The following is a 22,208-nucleotide window of genomic DNA, read 5'->3' as shown; positions in this document are numbered from 1 at the left end:
GTTTCAAGCCCTGTATCTGCCTCTGCCTCTGTTTCAGGCTCTGGCACTCTATCAAGCACTGTTTCTGGCTCTGGCTCTCTTTCAGGCTCTGGTTCTGAAGTAGGGTTTTGTTCTGGCTCTGCCTCTCCCTCTGCCCCTGGCTACGTTTAAGCGTCAGGCTCAGTTTCAGACAGTGTCTCTGTTTCAGGATCCAGCACTCTATCAAGCACTATTTCAGACTCAGGCTGTGGATCTCGGCTGTGGCTCTAGGCTCCGTCTGTGGTTCTGGCTGTGGCTCTGGCTCTGTTTCAGGGTCTGGTTCTGAATGAAGATCTGGTTCTGACTCTGATTCAGGGTCTCATGATGGCTCTTCCGCTGCCTCTGACCCAGCTATATTTCAGGGTCTTGCTCTCTTTCAGGCTCTGGTTCTGAATTAGGGTTTTGTTCTGGCTCTGGCTCTGGCTGTGTCTCTGGCTCTGGCTCCAGCTCCAGCTCCGGCACTGTATCAAGTGCTGTGGCTCTAGGCTGTGGCTGTTGCTCTGGTTTGGGCTGTGGCTCTTTTTCAGGCTCTGGTTCTGAATGAGGGCTTGGTTATGGCACTGATTCAGGGTCTCGCTCTGTCTCTGGCTGTGTCTCTGTTGCACCACAAACGGTGGTTTGTCGCAAATTGAAATTGCAGAGTTATGAGAAGCTTAAAGAGAAGGTGCGAGACTGGTTACACTATTTTCAAATAAGAGAGGTGTACAACCAGGACAAAAAAGTGGGTTTCCAGGTGGAAAGATCAAAGTTAGAGACAGAATTGCTAGAACCCAATGCTAAGATTGTATCAAGGATGTATAATTTGCTGCTGAAATGGAACACTGAGGAAGAAACAGTAAAATCTGCAATGATAAAATGGGCACAAGATATAGGATACAATATCATGTTTGCTGACTGGGAGAAGTTGTGGACCACCGGGATTAAATTTACGGCATGTAATGCCCTAAGAGAGAATATTATGAAAATGATGTACAGGTGGTACATGACCCCAGTCAAGCTTGCAAAAATTTATCATTTGCCCGATAATAAATGCTGGAAATGTAAAGAAAATGAAGGTACATTCTTTCACCTTTGGTGGACGTGCCCAAGGATTAAGGTTTTCTGGGAGATGATCTATAATGAATTGAAAAAGGTATTTAAATACACTTTCCCTAAGAAACCAGAGGCCTTTCTCCTGGGCATAGCCGGCCAATTGGTGCCAAAGAAGGATAGAACTTTCTTTATGTATGCTACAGCAGCAGCAAGAATATTTATTGCAAAGCATTGGAAGACACAAGACCTACCCACTCTGGAAGAATGGCAGATGCAAGTAATGGACTACATGGAAATGGTGGAAATGACTGGCAGAATCCGAGACCAGGGAGAAGAGTTGGTGGAAGAAGATTGGAGGAAATTTAAAATTTATTTACAGAAATATTGCAAAATTTTTGAATGTTGATGACATTGAAATGAACTGAAGGGGTTCTAGCAACAAGGTTAAAAATAAGATTGGATTGATAATAGATAAATTAATTGGATATGAATTTGCTGAATTAATTTTCAAAAGGGATACAAAAAAGGGAGACGTGAGGAAGTCAGGAAAATAAGTGAATCAAAGATGAGAAATTAAAAAGAGGGATTTTTGTTTTTTCTTTTTAGTGTTTTTTTCTGCTTTTCTTTTTCTATAAGTTAAATGTCTGTATTTTTTGTATTTTGTAACTTTATATTTTTGCGTATGTGTTTTTTCCTTTTTCTGCTTGTTACTATTCCTTAAACTTAATAAAATATTATTATAAAAAAACAAACAAACGGTGGTTTGTTGTTGTTGTTGTTGTTATTTTCTTTCTGGGGTGGGACAAATGTTTAGTTGGGGCGGGGATTATTTAAAGTTTATCATAATTGTTTTTAATTTGTTTTTCTTTTACTATTTTTTTAGGTTATTGTATAGTTTGTATTTTGCTTTTTAAGGGGAAAGGGTCAGGGCTGCCTGGGAGGGGGCCTCAGCCAACAGAATGGCTGGAGCAGGTTCCCTACGGGGGGATGTATTGGAACACCCAATCTCTGTTATTGCGGGTGGGAGGAGCAGTTGCGCTAAGACCAGACCACGTCTTTACCGAAGATCTGGTTCTGACTCTGATTCTGATTCTCTGATTCTGACTCTCTATCAAGGGCTGTTTCAGACTCTGGCTGTTGCTCTGGTTCTGGCTCTGTCTCTTTCTCAGGCTCTGGTTCTGAATGAGGGCTTGGTTCTGGCACTGATTCAGAGTCTCCGTCTGGCTCTGGCAATCAAGCAAGGACTGTTTCAGACTGTTTCAGAGTGAGGTACCACCTATGAGCCATTTCCATTATGTTCTCTCTTATATTATAGCTGGCTGTAAATTTCAAATTTACATTCCATCAGTTTTCCCCATCTTTTAGCATAATTGGACGGCCCACATCTTGGGCCCACTTTATCATTGAAGCCTTAACCTCCTCATCCATTACTTCGTAGTCTAAAAGAAGTCTATAGATTTTTGCGATTATTTTGGTTTTACTATTCAGTAGTTCTCTATCAAATCTTGAAGGCTCCTTTTCAAAACCTATCTGCTTATCCTGTCTGAACACTTCATTCACCTGGAAGTAATGTAGCCAACTAGAAAAGTGATCTTTTATTTTCTCATAACTTATCAATATTATTTGACCCTCCTCCCCCCCCTTAATATTGTGTTATACGTTATCCAGTTCTCTTTGATGTTGTTCCTTTTTTTAACAGCGATTGCTTCTAGTGGAGAGTTCCATCTTGGGGTTTTCTGTTCCAAATATCTTTTGTATTTTCCCCATACCTTATTGTAATGGGAATTGGGGTTGCTTGTGCGTAAGCCACAAACTGCTCCAAGCTGGTTGTATGGCTAAACCTTCCCCTGGCTTGACAGCCCTTAAAACGCGGCTGTCTCAGTCACTGGCAGAATCCGTCAGTGGGCGTTTCCTGAATTTCTTCCAACATAAAAATTCCTTGACTCCAAGTCTCCGCCTAGCTTCTCTGCGCGGAAGCTTTCTGCGCAGCGTAGGCGTGCCAAGCGGAGGTCCTGTGCTCTCCCCGCTGATCTCACTGGAAGAGTCTCGGAGCCTTCCCTCCGAAGTACTCTCAGCCTCCCCTTTCTTCCTGGTGTCACCTTGATTTCCTTCCCCAGCGGAAGCTCTCCCTCTCTCCTTGCTAGTTCCCTCTCCGGCATCATTGGGGAGCCTTACCTCTCCTCTTGGCTCCGATGGCAGTTCCCTGACATCCACCTTCCCCCCAGGGCCCTCCTCTCCCCCCGTCCGTTCCTTGGACGGTGATGTGGGGAATCCCTGGAAGGAACTATCCCCTTCCTCAGATGATTCAGAGCATTACCTCTCCTCTTGGCTCCGATGGCAGTTCCCTGACACTTATATATAGCATTTCTTATTATATGATTTGAAAAACTCCTATGCGTCTTTATTTTCCCATAATTAAGATAGCCATGCCACCCAAAACGGGTGTCATGACCTTCTAGATCTAAAATATCCCAATTTTTTAAATAAATACCAATCTTTCAACCAGAGAAGACATGAGGCTTCGTAATATAGCTTCAAATCCGGTAACCCGTAGCCACCTCTTTCTACAGTATCTATTAATATCTTATGCTTTACTCTTGGTCTTTTACCCTTCCACAAAAATTTAGAAATTTCTTTTTGCCACTTGTTGATACTGCTGGTCTTTCCTGTAATTGGAATCGTTTGGAATAGAAAGAGTAGCTTCGGTAAAACTATCTTTTTAATTACCGAAATACGGCCCAGGAATGATAAATTTAACCTTGTCCATGTCTCCAACTGTCTTTTGATATCTTTCCAACAACTGGTATAATTATCTTCATATAAGTTAATATTCTTTGGTGTTATCCATAATCCTAAATACTTGATTTGGGGGTAGATTTTAATGCGTATTATTTGTTCTAATTCTGCTTTTTTCATTTGGCGACATATTTTTAACTAATAGTTTTGTCTTGTTTAAATTCATTTTGAACCCCGCAACTTTACCGTAGCCATATATTATTTCCAACGCCTTTCTTAAACTCTGTTTTGGTTGCTCCGTAGTTATAATTAAATCGTCAGCAAATGCCCTCATTTTGTAACTTCTATTTCCCAGCATAATCCCTTTTATTTCTTTTTCTTCCCTAATTTGTTTACATAAAACTTCCAATGTTAATATGAAAATTAAGGGAAATAGTGGGCAAACGGAGACGGAATGCCACAGGCGAGACCTGGTCCACGATAGGAAACGGGCCGGTGAAATGGGCGTCCAGCTTCCGCGAAGGTCGAGAGGGGTGGAGGTGGTGAGTGGAGAGCCATACCAGGTCACTGACGTGGAGTTCCGGCCCCACCTGGCGGTGGTGGTCGGCCTGGGCCTTGTACGCCTCCTTGGCCTGGCGCAGTTGCTCCATCAATAGCTGTTGCTGGGACTGGAGCTCCTGTAGCCACTCCGTCACCACAGGGACCGCGGATGCCGGCAGCACATCCGGAAACAGCCGTGGATGATAACCGTAACTGGCCTGGAACGGGGTCTGCTGGGTGGACGCATTCACCGCGTTGTTGTAGGCGAACTCCGCCAATGCTAGGTGGTCGACCCAGTCATCCTGCTGGTAGCTGCAGTAACACCGGAGGTACTGCTCCAGCACCGCGTTCGCCCGTTCCGTCTGGCCATCGGTCTGTGGGTGGTAGGCTGATGAGAGACAGACCTCTGTCCCAAGGGTCTGGTGCAAAGCTCGCCAGAACCGGGATGTGAACTAAACGCCCCGGTCGGACACCACACGCTCAGGTAGGCCATGCAGGGGGAAGACATGCTGAAGGTACAGCTGAGCGGTTTCCTTAGCTGAGGGTACGGATGGGCAGGGGGCACAGTGCACCATCTTAGTGAAATGGTCGGAGAAAACTAGAAGGCAGGTACAGCCACGAGACGGGGGTAAGTCCACTACAAAGTCCAGAGAAACCGTGTGCCAAGGACGTGGTGGAACTGGCAACGGCTGAAGAAGGCCGGGGGGTCGCCCGGTAGGGCCCTTGGCCCGCCGGCAGACATCACAACCAGCGACGTAGCGAGCCACGTCAGCCTTCAGGCAGGGCCACCAAGCCTCACGGCTTACCAGATGGATGGTCCGATACCGCCCAAAGTGTCCCGTTGCTGGGGCATCATGGGTCATCCGGAGAACCTCAGCCCGCAGTGGCCCTGGCGGGATGTACAGGCGACCGTGGTGCAGCAGAAGGCCCTGATGCAAGGCCAGCCCTGGATACTGAGGGCATGACCCTTTGGCCAGTTCCCGGAGTCGTTCCTGGGCCCAAGCGTCGACCCGCTGCTGTTCCAGCACCCGAGCCTGCAGTGGCTCAGCCTCCTGGGTGGCCAGGAATGCAGCCGGTGGTAGGATTGTGGTGGGTACTGCTTGCTGTACCGTGTCTGCGTTGTCTTCAGGTTTCCGGGACAGGGCATCCGCCTTCTGGTTTTGGGAGCTAGGGATGTAGCGGATCCGGAACTGGAACCGGGAAAAGAACAACGCCCACCGGATCTGCCTTTGGTTCAGCTTGCGGGTGGTCTGGAGGTACTCCAGGTTCTGGTGGTCGGTTCTCACCTCCACCGGGTGTCGTGTCCCTTCAAGATGGTGGCACCAGACCTCAAAGGCCACCTTGATGGCCAGTAGTTCCCGCTCCCACACGGTATAGTTACGCTCTGCTGGAAGGAGCTGGCGGGAATAGAAGGCGCAGGGTAAGAGTGGCACATCAGGTCCGTACTGCTGAGATAAGACGGCACCGAGAGCCGTACTGGAGGCATCGGTCTCTACCACAAAGGGTCGAGAGGGATCAGGATATTGCAAGATCGGCGCTCTCTGGAAACAGGCCTTCAACCCCTGAAAGGCCTCCTCTGCCTCCTTGTCCCAGGAAAACGGCATCTTGGGGCGCAGTAGCCAGGTCAACGGGGTGGTGCAATGAGCATAATCTGCAATGAAGGTTCGGTACTAGTTGGCGAACCCCAGGAATCGCTGTAGGTCCTTGCGGTTCCGAGGTGCTGCCCAATCCCGAACCGCTGCCACCTTCCCAGGATCCATCTGCACCCCATCTGGAGAGAGTCGGTGACCAAGGAAGTCCACTGACCGCTGATGGAACTCGCACTTGCTGAGCTTCGCATACAGGCGGTGCTCCCGCAAGCGCTGCAGCACGGTCCGGACATGACCCTCATGGCGAGCCGGGTCACGGGAGAAAACCAGAATGTCATCCAAGGACACCACCACGTACTTGTCTAGCAAGTCCTGGAACACGTGGTTGATGTACCGTTGGAACACAGCGGGCGCGTTGCACAATCCGAAGGGCATAACCAGGTATTCGAAATGCCCGTACCGGGTCCCGAATGCTGTCTTCCACTCATCCCCGGCTCGGATCCGAATTAAATTGTAGGCCCCCCGGAGGTCTAGCTTGGTGAACACCTGCGCCCCTTGCACCCGCTCCAGCAACTCCGAAATAAGGGACAAGGGGTACCGGTCTGGGATGGTAATTTTGTTCAGGGCCCGGTAATCATGGCAAAGGCGAAGCTCCCCACATTTCTTCTTAACGAAGAGCACTGGTGCAGCGGTGGGCGAGGTAGAAGGCCTAATGAAACCACGCTCCAGGTTCTTGCGCAGGAAGTCCTGCAAAGCTTTGCGCTCTGGCTCTGTTAGAGAGTATAAGCGACTCACCGGCAGGGGCGCTCCGGGCTGGAGGTCTATGCCGCAGTCAAAAGACCGATGCGGCGGCAGCTGGTCTGCCCCCCGTTCCTCGAACACGTCGTGATAGTCCCGGTACCCGGCGGGGAGCGTTGATGCAGCCTCCTCAGTGGGCGCAGCTGCTAGCATCTCGGACTGAGCATGGGAACATGGGTCTGGGAAGTGCACAGTCCGTTTGACCCAGTCAATCTGAACATTGTGAGCCTCCAGCCAGTCCATCCCGAGCACCAGGGGGAACCGGGGCATGGAGGCAATGTCCAAAGTTCGCATCTCCCGGTGCTGCTGGAGACACAGGACCAAGGGCTGGGTCTCCTGAGTAATGGCACCTAAATGCAGGAGCCGTCCGTCAATTGCCTCCACCTGTACCGGTTCTGGCTTGTTCTGAAGTGGCACCTGATGTTACGATAATGAAGCAATGCTGCTGCAAAGTCCTAGCTTGAAGAGTAAACATGATGGGACTGTCTGTGGGAACAGAGGGGCAGTCATTTCACAGTGCGAAGCACCGGAATTACCTCAGAGTGTAATATGAGCTGTACAGGAAGTACAGGAAGTGTTTTGTCTCAACACTGCTGGAGTATGGAGAGAGCAGTCATGTTTTTTGTAACGCTGCAAAGACAGAAATAAAAGCATGTAAATACATTTCTGTCTATCTCTTTCCCTTGCCAGGGGGAGAGGGGGTGTGTTCTTCTCACGTTTGAGAAGAATCGCCGATCGAGACCTTGCCTGCGCTTGCTGGGGAATGCAGCCAGGGAGGTCAACAGGGAATCAAGCCAGGTGCCTGGGACTGCTGCCAGCTTCTCCTGAGAAGGGCTTGAATTTCCCGACATATGGTAGCACCGAGCCGATGGCATCGATCCATGAAAGCAGCTAAAGAGCTTGATGGATCGTACTTCATCCTCTGCAGGGAGATAAAGGAGTTTGTGGTAGCGTGCGGATGGAGGCTACAACGAACGGCTGAACACCTGAGCAGACGTTTTTGCTGATAAGCAAGGAGCAACGGAACCCCCAAGGTATGCCGATTTATGGGGAAAAAGAGTGAACGCAGATTGATTCTTCTCTGGTTCACAAAAGCTGTTTTTTGGATAAGGAAACAGCACTGGGAGAGTGCCACATTCCTGGCATTCTTGGGGCTGATAACGGTTTGCTGCTCAAAGCCTGGAATGTCCAGTTGCTAAGCAACGAGACGTCAGTCTTTTCAGCTTGAAAAGTGGAAAGTTACTAGCCAACACGGAAGTGAGGCTGGGACTGTAAGAGGCAAGAAAAACAACGTTTGTTTTGTCTGCCAATCTCACTGCTCTTGGAGGGACTTTCCAAAGCAGCCTGCGTTTACCTGCCAGGTGCAAAGAGTAAACAGCCAGCTATTGGATTTTAGAAGGCTCGAGAGTGAGAGCTCAGACTTGGATTCAAAGTGGATACCAAGAAGGGGGGAGGCTTACCTTACCCACCTCCACTGACTAATGACAATTATGCCTCATGGTCTGTAAAGATGAAAGCCCTGCTTCAGAATCAGAGGATTTTGGGGGTGATTGATAACCCCATCCCTCCTGCACCAACACCAGGTTGGAATTCACAGAATGTGAAAGCCAGGGCGGCCATAATTCTGTGTGTCTCGGATGATCAACTTGTGCATATTCAGGATTTGGAATACGCGCGTGAGATTTGGCAAACGCTGCGTAGAATACATCAAAGAGATGCTGGTTCTTCAGCGTTGCTGCATTTTGAAAAGCTGACCAATCTTAGGCTAACGCCTGATGGGGATGTACAAGAGCATCTGACAGAGATGAAATTCTTACGCCAGCAGATGGCGCAACGCAATTTTCCTCTACAGGAAGAGATATTCTCTTTCATGATTATTAACAGCCTTAATCGGACTTATAAAACGGTTGCAAGTCAGCTGGGTTCTCTACCAGCCAGAGATCTAACGGCGGAGAGAATTTGTGCCGTGATTCTCAATGAAAGAGACAGACTTGCTGCAATAGTTGTCAAAGACAGGGGGAGAGAAGCTCGGAGTTCTGACACCCCCACTGCTAGTGCAAGTGAAGAACAGGCTGTTGCTTTGAACGTTGTCCGTTGTTTCAATTGTGGACAGACTGGGCATCTTCAGCGGAACTGTAAGAGGCCGCGTCAACAGAAAGGAGCTAAAGGGAGCTCTGCAAAGCCTGAGGCGTCAGGCAAAAGTCGTACCAAGTCCCAGGTGAAACCTGCAAAGGCTTTGATGGCACTAAAAGCCACACCAGAAGTGGAAAACACTTTTGTTTTGGACACTGGAGCGACACAACACATGACGTCGCACCGAGGACTGTTTTCTACGTTTAAGAAGCAAAGCTTTGCTGTGAAACAGGCCAATGGCCAGGAGCTGGAAGCGACCAGGTTTGGAACTGTGTATCTTGAAAGTCTGAACTTGACTATTAACAATGTGTATTTGGTTCCTGATTTAAAGTTCAATCTGCTGAGTGTTTCGCAGATCACAAAGAAAGGACTGACTTTGTCCTATGATAGAGAAAGCTGCAAAATCTTCAAAGATGGAGAGCTGTATCTTTCCGCCAGAGAGAAAGATGGACTGTATTTGTTGACTTTTGATCAAAGTGATTGCATAAAGTGTAATGCATCTGAATCTAACATAATTTATCTTGCAGGTATGGCGAACGACGTCCGGAAGGCGACCAAAGTTAGCAGTGCATTTCAGCGAGTGTATGCTGATGTGATTGGTCCTCTAGCCCCATCTAGAGGCAATGCAAGATATTATCTTGTGTGTGTGGATTATTTCACTCATTATGTATGGATATACATATTGCAGAAACCACAAGAAGCCTTAGAAAGGTTTAAAGAGTTTTGTGACAAGGTTAAAACTGTTCATGATGCTAACATTGATTGTCTTTTCACAGATGAAAAGCCAGTTTTTCTTTTACAGGATTTTCAGGATTTCCTGGATAAGAAAGGGATAAGGCACAAGACTGCTGTTTCTGCAGGAGCATGGAAAAAAAGTGTCTGTGTGCAAGTGAACAAAGAATTGCAAAATGGGATGAAGGCGCAATTGCTGAGTTCACATTTGCCACATGAGTTTTGGGCGGAATCGCTATTGTGTTTTTGTTACTTGTGGTTGAGAAAGGTTTCAAAAGGTTTGGGATGTTCTCCTTTTGAAAAGCTATTTCACAGAAAACCTTCTGTAGCCCATTTTAAGGTTTTTGGGTCTCAAGTCAGGACTGAAGCTCCAGGTGGAGTAAAGAATGCCAGAGGCATTTTTATGGGTTATGAAAAGGGTCTCTACAGAGTAATTTTGTCTGAATCTGGTCAGGTGATTCTCACAAAATTTATAGAGAGTGCTCCTGAACAGGAGAGAGTAATTGTTCACACATTTCCCACTGAGGATAATTCAGATGATGATGATGATTTTACTGACTATAGTGGTACTGAGAGTGACAGTGATAGCTCAAGGAGCTCAGTTGACACAGTCATTGAGAAGAAATCTCACACAATGGCTAGACCTTCACAGGTAGAGGACGAACCACTGTTTACTATTGGAACTGGTTCTCCAAAGAGTCCTGAGACTGAACCAGTGAGCAGAGAGGATCAGCACTTCATACGCAGGTCCGAGAGAGTTACAAAGGGTGTACCACCCAAGAGGTATTCAAAAGAGTTTGCTAACTCAGCTGTTGCATGTGTTACTATTGTTGACAACTCAAGACAGGTTGAAGCTGTGTCTAAGTCAGAGACAAAGACACAACAGGGAGTTGCTAAGCGTAACACTACATTCCCTAGCCAAGGTAATGCAGATGCACTCATTCCTTGGAAGTCAGACAACCAGAGAGGTACGCTGGGGAAACCAGTGGAGGGCAGTTCCAAGGGTGGAACTGAAACAACAGGGGAGTGTTATATGTATAACAACTGTTTGTTTTCTTCTCTGGATCAAGCTATGTTCGCAGCGCACCTTGATTCTTATGGGGGAGTATGTTACGATAATGAAGCAATGCTGCTGCAAAGTCCTAGCTTGAAGAGTAAACTTGATGGGAATGTTGGGACTGTCTGTGGGAACAGAGGGGCAGTCATTTCACAGTGCGAAGCACTGGAATTACCTCAGAGTGTAATATGAGCTGTACAGGAAGTACAGGAAGTGTTTTGTCTCAACACTGTTGGAGTATGGAGAGAGCAGTCATGTTTTTTGTAACGCTGCAAAGACAGAAATAAAAGCATGTAAATACGTTTCTGTCTATCTCTTTCCCCTGCCAGGGGAAGAGGGGGTGTGTTCTTCTCACGTTTGAGAAGAATCGCCGATCGAGACCTTGCCTGCGCTTGCTGGGGAATGCAGCCAGGGAGGTCAACAGGGAATCAAGCCAGGTGCCTGGGACTGCTGCCAGCTTCTCCTGAGAAGGGCTTGAATTTCCCGACACCTGGTGATGGGCAGCAAAAGCAGCGTCCATATAGGAGCGGGTTGCCCCTGAATCCACCAGAGCATGGGTAAGAATCCAGGGCCCACCTGGAGGGTATAGACGTACCGGGACCATAAGGTGTTGCAATTCCATTGGTGCGGGCCCATTCTGCGCTCTTTGGGACCCCAGGTAGCCAGGGCCATCAGCTACTGGGGTTGGCGGTTTCCCTGTGGCTGGCGTTTCTCAGGACAGGACCGGGCATAGTGTCCGCTTCCGCCACAGTAGAGACATAGATTCCCCTCCCGACGCCGCGTCTTCTCCGCGGGGGAGAGGCGTGGCCGCACTGCCCCAAGCTGCATAGGCTCCTCCGATGACTCGGCTGTGGCCGTGGAGCTGCTGGTAGAAACTGGCGCCGAGAACTGGAAGTGCCGGTGGCCCCGGGCCTGACGACGGTCCTCCAGCCGATCGTCTATCTGTAGACTACGTTGAATGAGGGTGTATAGCGTGGTGGGGCGTTCCATTGTGGCCAGCTGGTCCAGTATCTCGTCTGAAAGCCCCTCGAGATACTGGTCCCGAAGAGCAGAGTCATTCCAGGTCAAGTCCTGTGCCAGCAGCCGGAATTCCGTGGTGTATGCAGCCACAGTGGACTTGCCCTGTTTCAACCGCCTGATTGCCCGGTTGGCTTGACTCCCCTTCTGGGGGTTGCCGAATGCGGCCTCCAAATGATTGCAAAACCCCATATAGTCTGTCAGCAAGGGGGAGTCTTGTCTGAGCAGCGGCAACGCCCACTTGGCCGCCTGGTCCTTTAACAAACTAATCAAAAAGTGCACCTTGGTGCGGTCGTCAGGGAAGTTCCGGGCTCGCCCCTGAATATACAACCTGGCCTGGGCAAGGAACATGGGAAAGCTGGCCGGGGCCCCATCAAATTTCTCTGGCAAAGCCACTGGGTACTTGCCAGGAGCTGGGGCGTCGGCCCCAGGAGCCGGTAGGGCGTCCAACCGCTGCTGAAGTGCCGTAACCGCATTGCTGAGCTGCTGCACTGTGTGAGTCAAGGCTTGGTTCTCCTGGGCCAATGCCACCAGCGCAGCTGTTTGGTCGCCATGGCTTCTGGCTCTTCCCGAACGCACCCCAATGAAGGGGGAGTGCGGGTGTGGTGCGAGCAAACTGCTGGTCCCGGGGGGAAGGTTACCGTTGGCGTAGTCAAAGTCCGGTCCTGGGTCACTAGCCTGGAAACAGTTCACAAGAAGCGGGGCGAGGTCCGAAGTTATCCCCATCATCTTTTTTAATTCATCGTATATCCCCCCCCCAAAAAAATCTTAATCTCTTCTTGATCATCTGGAAGGAGTGAGGTACCACCTATGAGCCATTTTCATCATGTTCTCTCTTATATTATAGCTGGCTGTAAATTTCAAATGTACATTTCATCAGTTTTCCCCATCTTTTAGCATAATTGGACGGCCCACATCTTGGGCCCACTTTATCATTGAAGCCTTAACCTCCTCATCCATTACTTCATAGTCTAAAAGAATTTTAGTCTATAGATTTTTGCGGTTATTTTATATATTATATATATTATATATTATTATATAGATTATATAGATTATATATCTGGAAGATTTTTTTTTGATCTTTCGGCTAAAATATTTGCATATAATTTATAATCGTTATTTAGAAGTGCGATAGGCCTATTGTTGTTAATAAGTAGATTGTCCGTTCCCTGTTTTGGAATTAATGCAATAAGGCTGTCTTTCCAAGAATCCGGCATGGTTCCGTCTTTTAAGATACTTCTTAATGGGTCAGACAGTAAGTCCTCAATTTTTTATAATATATTGGCGGTAGGCCATCTGGCCCTGGTGGCATTCCTATCTTTGCTTCCTTAATTGCTCTTTGAATTTCGTACGATGTGATAGGGTCATTCAACAGTTCTTTTTGTTCTTTAGTAAGTTTCGGAAGACAGTTCTGTTCTAAATGTTCTTTAACTTCTTCTGTTGTTTCATTCCCTTCCTTATAAAGGTAAAGGTAAAGGTACCCCTGCCCGTACGGGCCAGTCTTGACAGACTCTGGGGTTGTGCGCCCATCTCACTTAAGAGGCCAGGGCCCAGCGCTGTCCGGAGACACTTCCGGGTCACATGGCCAGCGTGACAAAGCTGCATCTGGCGAGCCAGAGCCGCACACGGAAACACCGTTTACCTTCCCGCTGGTAAGCGGTCCCTATTTATCTACTTGCACCCGGAGGTGCTTTCGAACTGCTAGGTTGGCAGGCGCTGGGACCGAGCAGCCGGGAGCGCACCCCGCCGCAGGGATTCGAACCGCCGACCTTTCGATCGGCAAGTCCTAGGCGCTGAGGCTTTTAACCCACAGCGCCACCTGCGTCCCTATATTCCTTCCTTATAGATTTCTCTAAAGAATTCGAGAAATCATTTCTCTATTTCTTTAGGGTTGTTTATTATTTTGCCTTCGCACTTAACTCTATTTATAAGCCTTTCTGCCTCTCTCTTCTTTAATTGCCATGCTAATAACCAGGCTCAGGTTCTGTTTCAGGCTGTGTCTCTGTTTCAGGCTCCGGCGCTGTATCAACCACTGTTGCAGACTCAGGCTGTGGCGCTATGGCTGTAGCTGTGGCTCTGGTTCTGTTTCAGGCTCTGGCACTGTATCAAGCACTGTTTCAGGCTCAGGCTCAGGCTTCTGCTCTTTATTGGGCTTTGTCTCAGTCTCCGACGCTGTTTCAAGCCCTGTATCTGCCTCTGTTTCAGGCTCTGGCACTCTATCAAGCACTGTTTCTGGCTCTGGCTCTCTTTCAGGCTCTGGTTCTGAATTAGGGTTTTGTTCTGGCTCTGGCTGTGTCTCTGGCTCTGGCTCCAGCTCCAGCTCCGGCACTGTATCAAGTACTGTTGCAGACTCAGGCTGTGGCTCTAGGCTGTGGCTGCAGCTATGTTTTGCGCTCCGGCTTTGTATCAAGCCCTATTTCTGGCTCTGGCTCTGGCTCTGGCTCTGGCTCTGGCTCTGGCTCTGGCTCTGGCTCTGGCTCTGGCTCTGGCTCTGGCTCTGGCTCTGGCTCTGGCTCTGGCTCTGGCTCTGGCTCTGGCTCTGGCTCTGGCTCTGGCTCTGGCTCTGGCTCTGGCTCTGGCTCTGGCTCTGGCTCTGGCTCTGGCTCTGGCTCTGGCTCTGGCTCTGGCTCTGGCTCTGGCTCTGGCTCTGGCTCTGGCTCTGGCTCTGGCTCTGGCTCTGGCTCTGGCTCTGGCTCTGGCTCTGGCTCTGGCTCTGGCTCTGGCTCTGGCTCTGCTCTTCTGCTCTTCTGCTCTTCTGCTCTTCTGCTCTTCTGCTCTTCTGCTCTGCTCTGCTCTGCTCTGCTCTTAGATTACTTCGTAGTCTAAAAGAAGTCTATACATTTTTGCGATTATTTTGGTTTTACTATTCAGTAGTTCTCTTTCAAATCTTGAAGGCTCCTTTTCAAAACCTATCTGCTTATCCTGTCTGAACACTTCATTCACCTGGAAGTAATCTAGTCAACAAGAAAAGTGATCTTTTATTTTCTCATAACTTATCAATATCACTTGACCCTCCTCCTCCCCACTTAATATTGTGTTTAATGGTTATATGGGGTTGCTCGTGCGTAGGTTGCCGCCACTCCTGGCTAGGTAGCCTGGTTAAACCTTTCCTGGCTGGACAGCCCTTCACTTCGTGGCTGTTCAGTCGCTAGCAGAATCCGTCAGTGGGCGTTTCTTGAACTTCTTCCAGCAAAGAAGTTCTTTGACGCCAAGTCTCCGCCTACTTTCCCTGCGCGGAAGTCTTCTGCGCAGGGTGGGTGTGGGTAGCAGAGGACCTGTGCTCTCCCCGCTGGTCTCCAGCGAAGAGTCCTGGAGCCCTCTCTCCGATTCCCCCATCCGCCCCCCTTTATCCCTGGTGTTACGCTGATTTCCTTCCCCAGCTGCTGAGTCCCCTCTCTCCCTGCTTGGCCCTTCTCCGGCATCGCTTGGGAGCCCTGCCTCCACTTCTGGCTCCGATGTCAGTTCACTGACATCCACCCCCCCCCAGGACCCCCTCCACCCCCGGCCCGACCTTTTGACCCAACTTCGTCCTTTTCCTCAGCCGACGATGCGGGGAATCCCCGGAAGGAGCTGTCGCCCTGAGGATTCAAACTCCGCTTCCCGCCCGCTCCGATCTCTTCCCGCGGGGTGGCCCTCCCAGTCCGATTCCTCTTCCTCTGACGCCTCTCCTTCCTCCTCTTCGGAGGCAGGAAAACCCACAAAATCCTCTTCAAGATTGTCCTTTCAGGGCTCTACCATCGCCATCGATCCCTGGCATTGAATGTGTTGGCCTAGTGTGGGGCTCCGAGGAGAGCTTGGCTGTTTGGCTGGTGTACCGACCACCTAGCGCACCAGCAGCCACCCTGTCAGGCCCATTGGAGGCGGTGGCTGGCTGGGCCTTGGAGTTCCCTAACCTATTGGTATTGGGGGACTTCAACATCCATGCTGATGCCACTCCCTCCTCATAGGCTCTGGACCTGGTGTCTTCCATGGCGACACTAGGGTTCTCCCAGTTTGTTTCGGGCCCCACACATCAAGCAGGCCACACGCTGGATTTGATCTTTGGCGTAGGTATAGATGTGATCATGTCTCCTTCGATGAAAGTGCCATGGTCTGATCACTACGCTCTGAAAGCCAGGATTGACTTTCCACCCCCACCCTGCTTAGGTGGCGAGCCAATTTGGGCTCGCCCACAGAGGCTGATGGACCCTGATAGATTCCGTCAAGCCTTGCGGGACCTTGCTCCCCCTGGCGACTCATTGACTGAGCTTGTTGAGGGCTGGAATATCCAGCTCTTGGCAGCCATCGATGAGATCGCACCTAAGCGCCCTCTGCGACCCCGCAGAAACAGGGCTCCCTGGTTTACCGAAGAGCTCCGGAAAATGAAGCGGGACCTCAGACGGCTAGAGCGAGTATGGCGGGGTGCCCGTGACGGAGCCTCAAGAACATCTTATAGGGCTTTTATGAAAACCTACGAGATGGCGGTGAAGGCTGCTAAGAAGTCTTACTTCTCGGCCTCCATTGCATCCGCTAGCTATCGCCCGGCACAATTATTTAGTATAATCAGGTCTTTAACGTCCCTTGAGGGACAGCCAAATTTAAATAATAATTTGGCACATAGCTGTGAGGCATTTGCGAGCTTTTTTGCGGAGAAGGTCTTGTTGCTCCGCCATGACCTCCCTGCCAATTTGGATACAATAAAGGAACTGGAGGCCCCTCGACTGTCCTCGGGTCCAGTATTGGACCACTTCGACCCGATATCCCCAGCCGATGTGGACAGACTCCTCCGAGCTGGAAAGCCCACCACCTGTCCTCTCGACCCGTGCCCGTCTTGGCTGATTAGAGCGTGTCCAGACGAGGTGCGGGCCCTCCTGGGGGATATCATCAATTTGTCCCTTGGCACGGGGACATTCCCTGCAGAACTGAAGGAGGCAGTGGTGCGCCCGCTCTTAAAGAAAACATCATTAGATCCTTTAGATCTATTCAATTACCGCCCGGTTTCGAATCTTCCGTTCCTGGGTAAGGTGATTGAGAGAGCGGTTGCCGAACAGCTTGGTAGGTTTCTGGATGAAACATCGGCTCTGGATCCATTCCAGTCCGGCTTCCGCACGGGTCATGGGACCGAGACGGCTCTGGTTGCCCTAACAGATGATCTTCGTAGACAGCTGGATCGAGGCGGGTCGGGGCTGCTGATTCTTCTAGATCTGTCAGCAGCTTTCGACATGGTCGATCACGAACTACTGGACCACCGCCTTGCCGATGTGGGGATTCAGGGCACAGTCCTTCAATGGCTGCGCTCGTTTCTCTCTGGTCGGGGACAGAGGGTGGCGCTTGGGGCGGAATTGTCATCGCGCCACTCCTTGGTGTGTGGAGTACCTCAGGGTGCGATAATCTCCCCGATGCTTTTCAACATCTTTATGCGCCCCCTCGCCCAGCTTGTCCGGAGTTTTGGGCTGGGTTGCCATCAGTATGCTGATGACACCCAACTCTATCTGTTGATGGATGGCCATCCTGACTCAGCCCCAGACACACTGACCAGATGTTTGGAAGCTGTGTCTGTATGGTTACAAGGGAGCCGGTTGAAGCTAAATCCTTCGAAGACAGAGGTCCTGTGGCTGGGACAGGACGATATGGGATTGGGGGGGCAACTCCCATCTCTTGCGGGGGTGCAATTAGTGCCAGCACCATCCGTTAAGAGTTTGGGTGTAATCTTCGACACCTCCCTTTCCATGGAGGCACAGACTGCAGCTATAACAAAGGCAGCATTTTTTCATCTCCGCCAAGCTAAGCAGTTGGCTCCTTACCTCTCTCGCCCTGACCTAGCCACTGTGATCCATGCGACGGTCACCTCCAGCCCTGGATTATTGTAACTCGCTCTACGTGGGGCTGCCCTTGAGACTGACCCAGAAACTCCAGCGGGTGCAGAATGCTGCAGCGAGACTCCTTACGGGGTCTTCGCTACGAGACCACATTCACCCGGTGCTATACCAGCTGCACTGGCTCCCGGTGGAGTACAGGATCAGGTTTAAGGTGCTGGTTTTAACCTTTAAAGCCCTATACGGCCTAGGACCCTCATACCTACGGGACCGCCTCTCCTGGTATGCCCCACAGAGAAGTTAGGCTGGCCTCAACTAGAGCCAGGGCTTTTTTGGCTGTGGCTCCGATCTGGTGGAACGCTCTGTCACTAGAGACTAGGGCCCTGCGGGACTTGACATCTTTCCGCAGGGCCTGCAAGACAGAGCTGTTCCACCAGGCCTTTGACCAGGGCACAGCCTGACTCCCTCCCTCGGCAATCTTCGTGGAGCTCTGGCACAATGGTTACCAGTGGCTTGATTTGAACCAATTTTATAATGAATGATTTTAGAGTGTTGTTTGTGCTGTACTTTTGTACTGTTTTATTGTTGTTAGCCACCCTGAGCCCGGCTTCGGCTGGGGAAGGCGGGATATAAATAATTTTATTATTATTATTATTATTATTATTATTATTATTATTATTATTCATCTGTGGTACCAAATTGCTCCTCCCAGAATCTCGCTAGTGGTTTAGGTTTATCTGGGAACAGGCTGTGGAACTCCTCCGCAAGATACCCATCATTGATAGCCTCCGCTGGAACCCACGTGTTTTCTGACTCGGGTTCTCCCTCCCAAGCTACCAAGTACTCCACCTTGTGCCCTCACCATCTTGAATCGAGTATTTCCGTGGCTTGGTTGTGGTGTTCCCAAGTTCATCTTAAGTTGCTGGTGCAAGGCCTCCATTTCTTCCACAAACTGCTCTGCCGCAGGTACGCTCCCCCCTTCCTCCCCCCTCCCCGGGAAGGCCCTGGGGTGAGACCCATAATTGGCCATGAACGGGCTCATTCCTGTGGAAGCCCACCTCGACCTGTAGCAAGCCCATGAGCTTCCTCCAGAACCGGGAAGTAAATTGTTTCCCGCGATCGGAGATGACCCTCGAGGGAGTCCCATGCAGCCTGAAGATGTGATCTACAAACAACCTGTCTGTTTCCTCTGCCGTTACCGCATGCGAGCAAGCTATGAAATGGCACATTTTTGTTAGCAGATCGACTACTACCATGACTGCTGTCTTCCCCCTTGATTTGGGCAAATCTGTCATAAAATCTATGGATACCACCTCCCAGGGTGTTCCCGGCGTGGGTAAGGGTTCCAGTAACCCTGCGGGTGCAGCCCTCTCCCCCTTTGCCCTCTGGCAGCGGTCGCACCCCCGTACATATTCCCGTACATCTTCCCTTACCCTTGGCCACCAGAACTGCCTGGTGACAAGCAACATGGTTTTGTGTTGACCAAAATGTCCCGCTGTTGGGTTGTCGTGGAGTTGTTTGAGTACCCTTCCCCTCAAGGTCTCCCCCGGTACGTACAGCGCTCCCTTGTAGTACAGTACCCCTTCCTTTTCCTCAAACCCTCCCTGGTTTTCCCTTCCGTTCCGGAGTTCCCTGATTTTTGTTTGAGCGAATTCGTCGTTTCTAGTAAGCCCGGCTAGTTCTCGTTTCCCAACCAACACTCCCCCACACACCCATCGGTTCTCGGGGAACACGTGTCTGACTTCCGGTGGTCTCTCTCCTTCCATGTACTCCGGCTTCCGGGAGAGAGCATCTGCTCTTACGTTCTCCTCCCCCGGCACGTACCGGATCTCGAAGAAAAACTTGGAGAACTCCTGTGCCCATCAAATCTGTCTCTGGTTGAGTACTCGCGCAGTCCTCCAGTATTCCAAGTTCTTGTGATCCGTACACACCTGGATCTTGTGCTGCGCCCCTATTAGCAGATGTCTCCATCGTCGAAATGCTGCATAAATTGCAAGCAGTTCGCGGTCATACACCGTGTAGTTTTGCTCCGACTTGCTCAGCTTCCTCGAGAAAAAGGCGCACGGCCTCCAGCTCTGCTGGGGCCCCGGCTGCAACAGTACCGCTCCGATGGCCCGGTCTGACGCGTCGGTCTCCAGCCTCATTGGCTTCTGCAAATCCACGTGCAGGAGCTGCTCTTCCGAAGCGAACGCCTTCTTCAGCCTTTCGAAGGATTGCTGGGCACTTTCTGTCCAGACGAACTTCTTTTGCTACTGAGACAATCTGTGATAGGTGCTGTCAAGTGGGCGAAGTTCCTGATGAACCTCCGGTAGAAGTTGCTGAACCCTAGGCACCTCTGCACGTCCTTCCGGGTTTTGGGGGTCTTCCACTCCAGCACCGCCTGCACCTTGCTGGGGTCCATAGCTAGGCCCCTGTCTGACAACTTGTACCCCAGAAACTCGACTTCTCTGGCATGAAATTGGCATTTTTCCAGCTTGACCCACAACTGGTGCTTCTGCAGTCTCTTTAGCACTTCTCTGAGGTCTCTGACATGTTGCTTCTCATTGTCCGAATAGATTAAGACATTGTCCAAAAAGGCTACGCAGTTCTTGTACAGTAGGGACCCCAACACGTGGTGCATGAAAGCTTGAAAAGAGGCGGAGCCCGACTGTAATCCAAATGGTATAAGTACTCAAAGGCCCCCAGGGGGGTGAACATGGTGGTTTTCCATTCGTCCCCCTCCCTCATTCTAATCAGGTTGTACGCTCCCCTGAGGTCCAGCTTGGTAAAAATTTCCCCCTGCCTCACCCGTGTTAAAATGTCGTCAATCCTGGGCATTGGGAAGGTCACGGGTTCTGATACAAGGTTCAAGGCCCTGAAATCTACGACTAATCTAGGCTGATTAGTATCCTTTTTGTCCACAAAGAACACCGGACTGCCCCCCACCGCCTTTGATTCTCTTATGAAACCTCTTTTCAGGTTCTTGTCAATAAATTCCCGCGACTCCTGCATTTCCCGGTCAGACATGGCATACAGTTTACCCACTGGCAGCTGAGCCCCTGGGAGTAAGTTGATGTGGCAGTCAAAGGGCCTATGGGGGGGTAGTCTATCCGCCTCCTTCTCGCTGAAGACCTCCTGTAGGTCAGCATATTGTGGTGGCACCTCCCCTTTTGGCTCCACAGCCATCCCAGCCACCCTGGCCACGGTCATCCTTGGGTCGTCCCCCCCAGACAGTGTTCCAAGCAGTGAGCTGACCCAAAGGTGACCGTCCGCTGATGCCATGCCACTACTGGATCATGTAGTGCCAGCCAGCTCATCCCTAATATTATTGGGGGTCCTGCCAGTGTCGCTACGTGAAAGGCAATGGTCACTTCCCCTCCCAGAAGTTCTCTGCCATTGATGGTGGTCACTTGCAAGGGGAAATCTAGGGGCAGCAGGTGGAGTTGGTGCTCCAGAGTGAAGTCCTTGTTGAAGGAATTGCAGGAGCTGCCTGAATCCAGCAGCGCCTTCACCTTGACTGGGTGCCCATTTGGGAGTTCTAGCACCACTTCTATGGCTATAGCTGCCTTGGGGGGGGGGTCTGGCTGGGGCACTTCTATTGGTTGCTGGCCTGGCTGCTGTGCCCGCTGAGTGGCAGCCAAGCGTTGGTGTTTCCCTGCGCCTGCCCCTTTCCCCCCTCCTCCTCACAGCCAGCGGCTCCCACCATCCCTTGCCATGCCTTTCTTTGAGGGCAGACCCTGGCAAAATGTCCTGGCTGTTGGCAGAGGAAGCACTTCTTGGGGGTTGTTTCAAGCCCTGTATCTGCCTCTGCCTCTGTTTCTGGCTCTGGCTCTCTTTCAGGCTCTGGTTCTGAATTAGGGTTTTGTTCTGGCTCTGGCTGTGTCTCTGGATCTGGCTGTGTCTCTGCTTCAGGCTCCTACGCTGTATCAAGCACTGTATCAGGCTCTGCCTCTCCCTCTGCCGCTGGCTACGTTTAAGCGTCAGGCTCAGTTTCGGATAGTGTCTCTGTTTCAGGATCCAGCACTCTATCAAGCACTATTTCAGACTCAGGCTGTGGATCTCGGCTGTGGCTCTAGGCTCTGTCTGTGGCTCTGGCTGTGGCTCTGGCTCTCTTTCAGGGTCTGGTTCTGAATGAAGATCTGGTTCTGACTCTGATTCAGGGTCTCATGATGGCTCCTCCTCTGCCTCTGACCCAGGCTCTGGTTCTGAATGAGGGCTTGGTTATGGCACTGATTCAGGGTCTCGCTCTGTCTCTGGCTGTGTCTCTGTTGCACCACAAACGGTGGTTTGTTGTTGTTGTTGTTATTTTCTTTCTGGGGTGGGACAAATGTTTAGTTGGGGCGGGGATTATTTTAAGTTTAGCATAATTGTTTCTTGCTTTGTTTTTCTTTTACTATTTTTTTAGGTTATTGTATAGTTTGTATTTTGCTTTTTAAGGGGAAAGGGTCAGGGCTGCCTGGGAGGGGGCCTCAGCCAACAGAATGGCTGGGGCAGGTTCCCTACGGGGGGATGTATTGGAACACCCAATCTCTGTTATCGCGAGTGGGAGGAGCAGTTGCGCTAAGACCAGACCACGTCTTTACCGAAGATCTGGTTCTGACTCTGATTCTGATTCTCTGATTCTGGCTCTCTATCTGGAAGGAGCCATTTTCATCATGTTCTCTCTTATATTATAGCTGGCTGTAAATTTCAAATTTACATTCCATCAGTTTTCCCCATCTTTTAGCATAATTGGATGGCCCACATCTTGGGCCCACTTTATCATTGAAGCCTTAACCTCCT

The sequence above is a fragment of the Podarcis gaigeae genome (genome assembly GCF_964106915.1).
Source record: "Podarcis gaigeae genome assembly, chromosome: W".
Taxonomy (NCBI): Eukaryota; Metazoa; Chordata; class Lepidosauria; order Squamata; family Lacertidae; genus Podarcis; species Podarcis gaigeae.
This window is presented reverse-complemented; position numbering follows the sequence as displayed.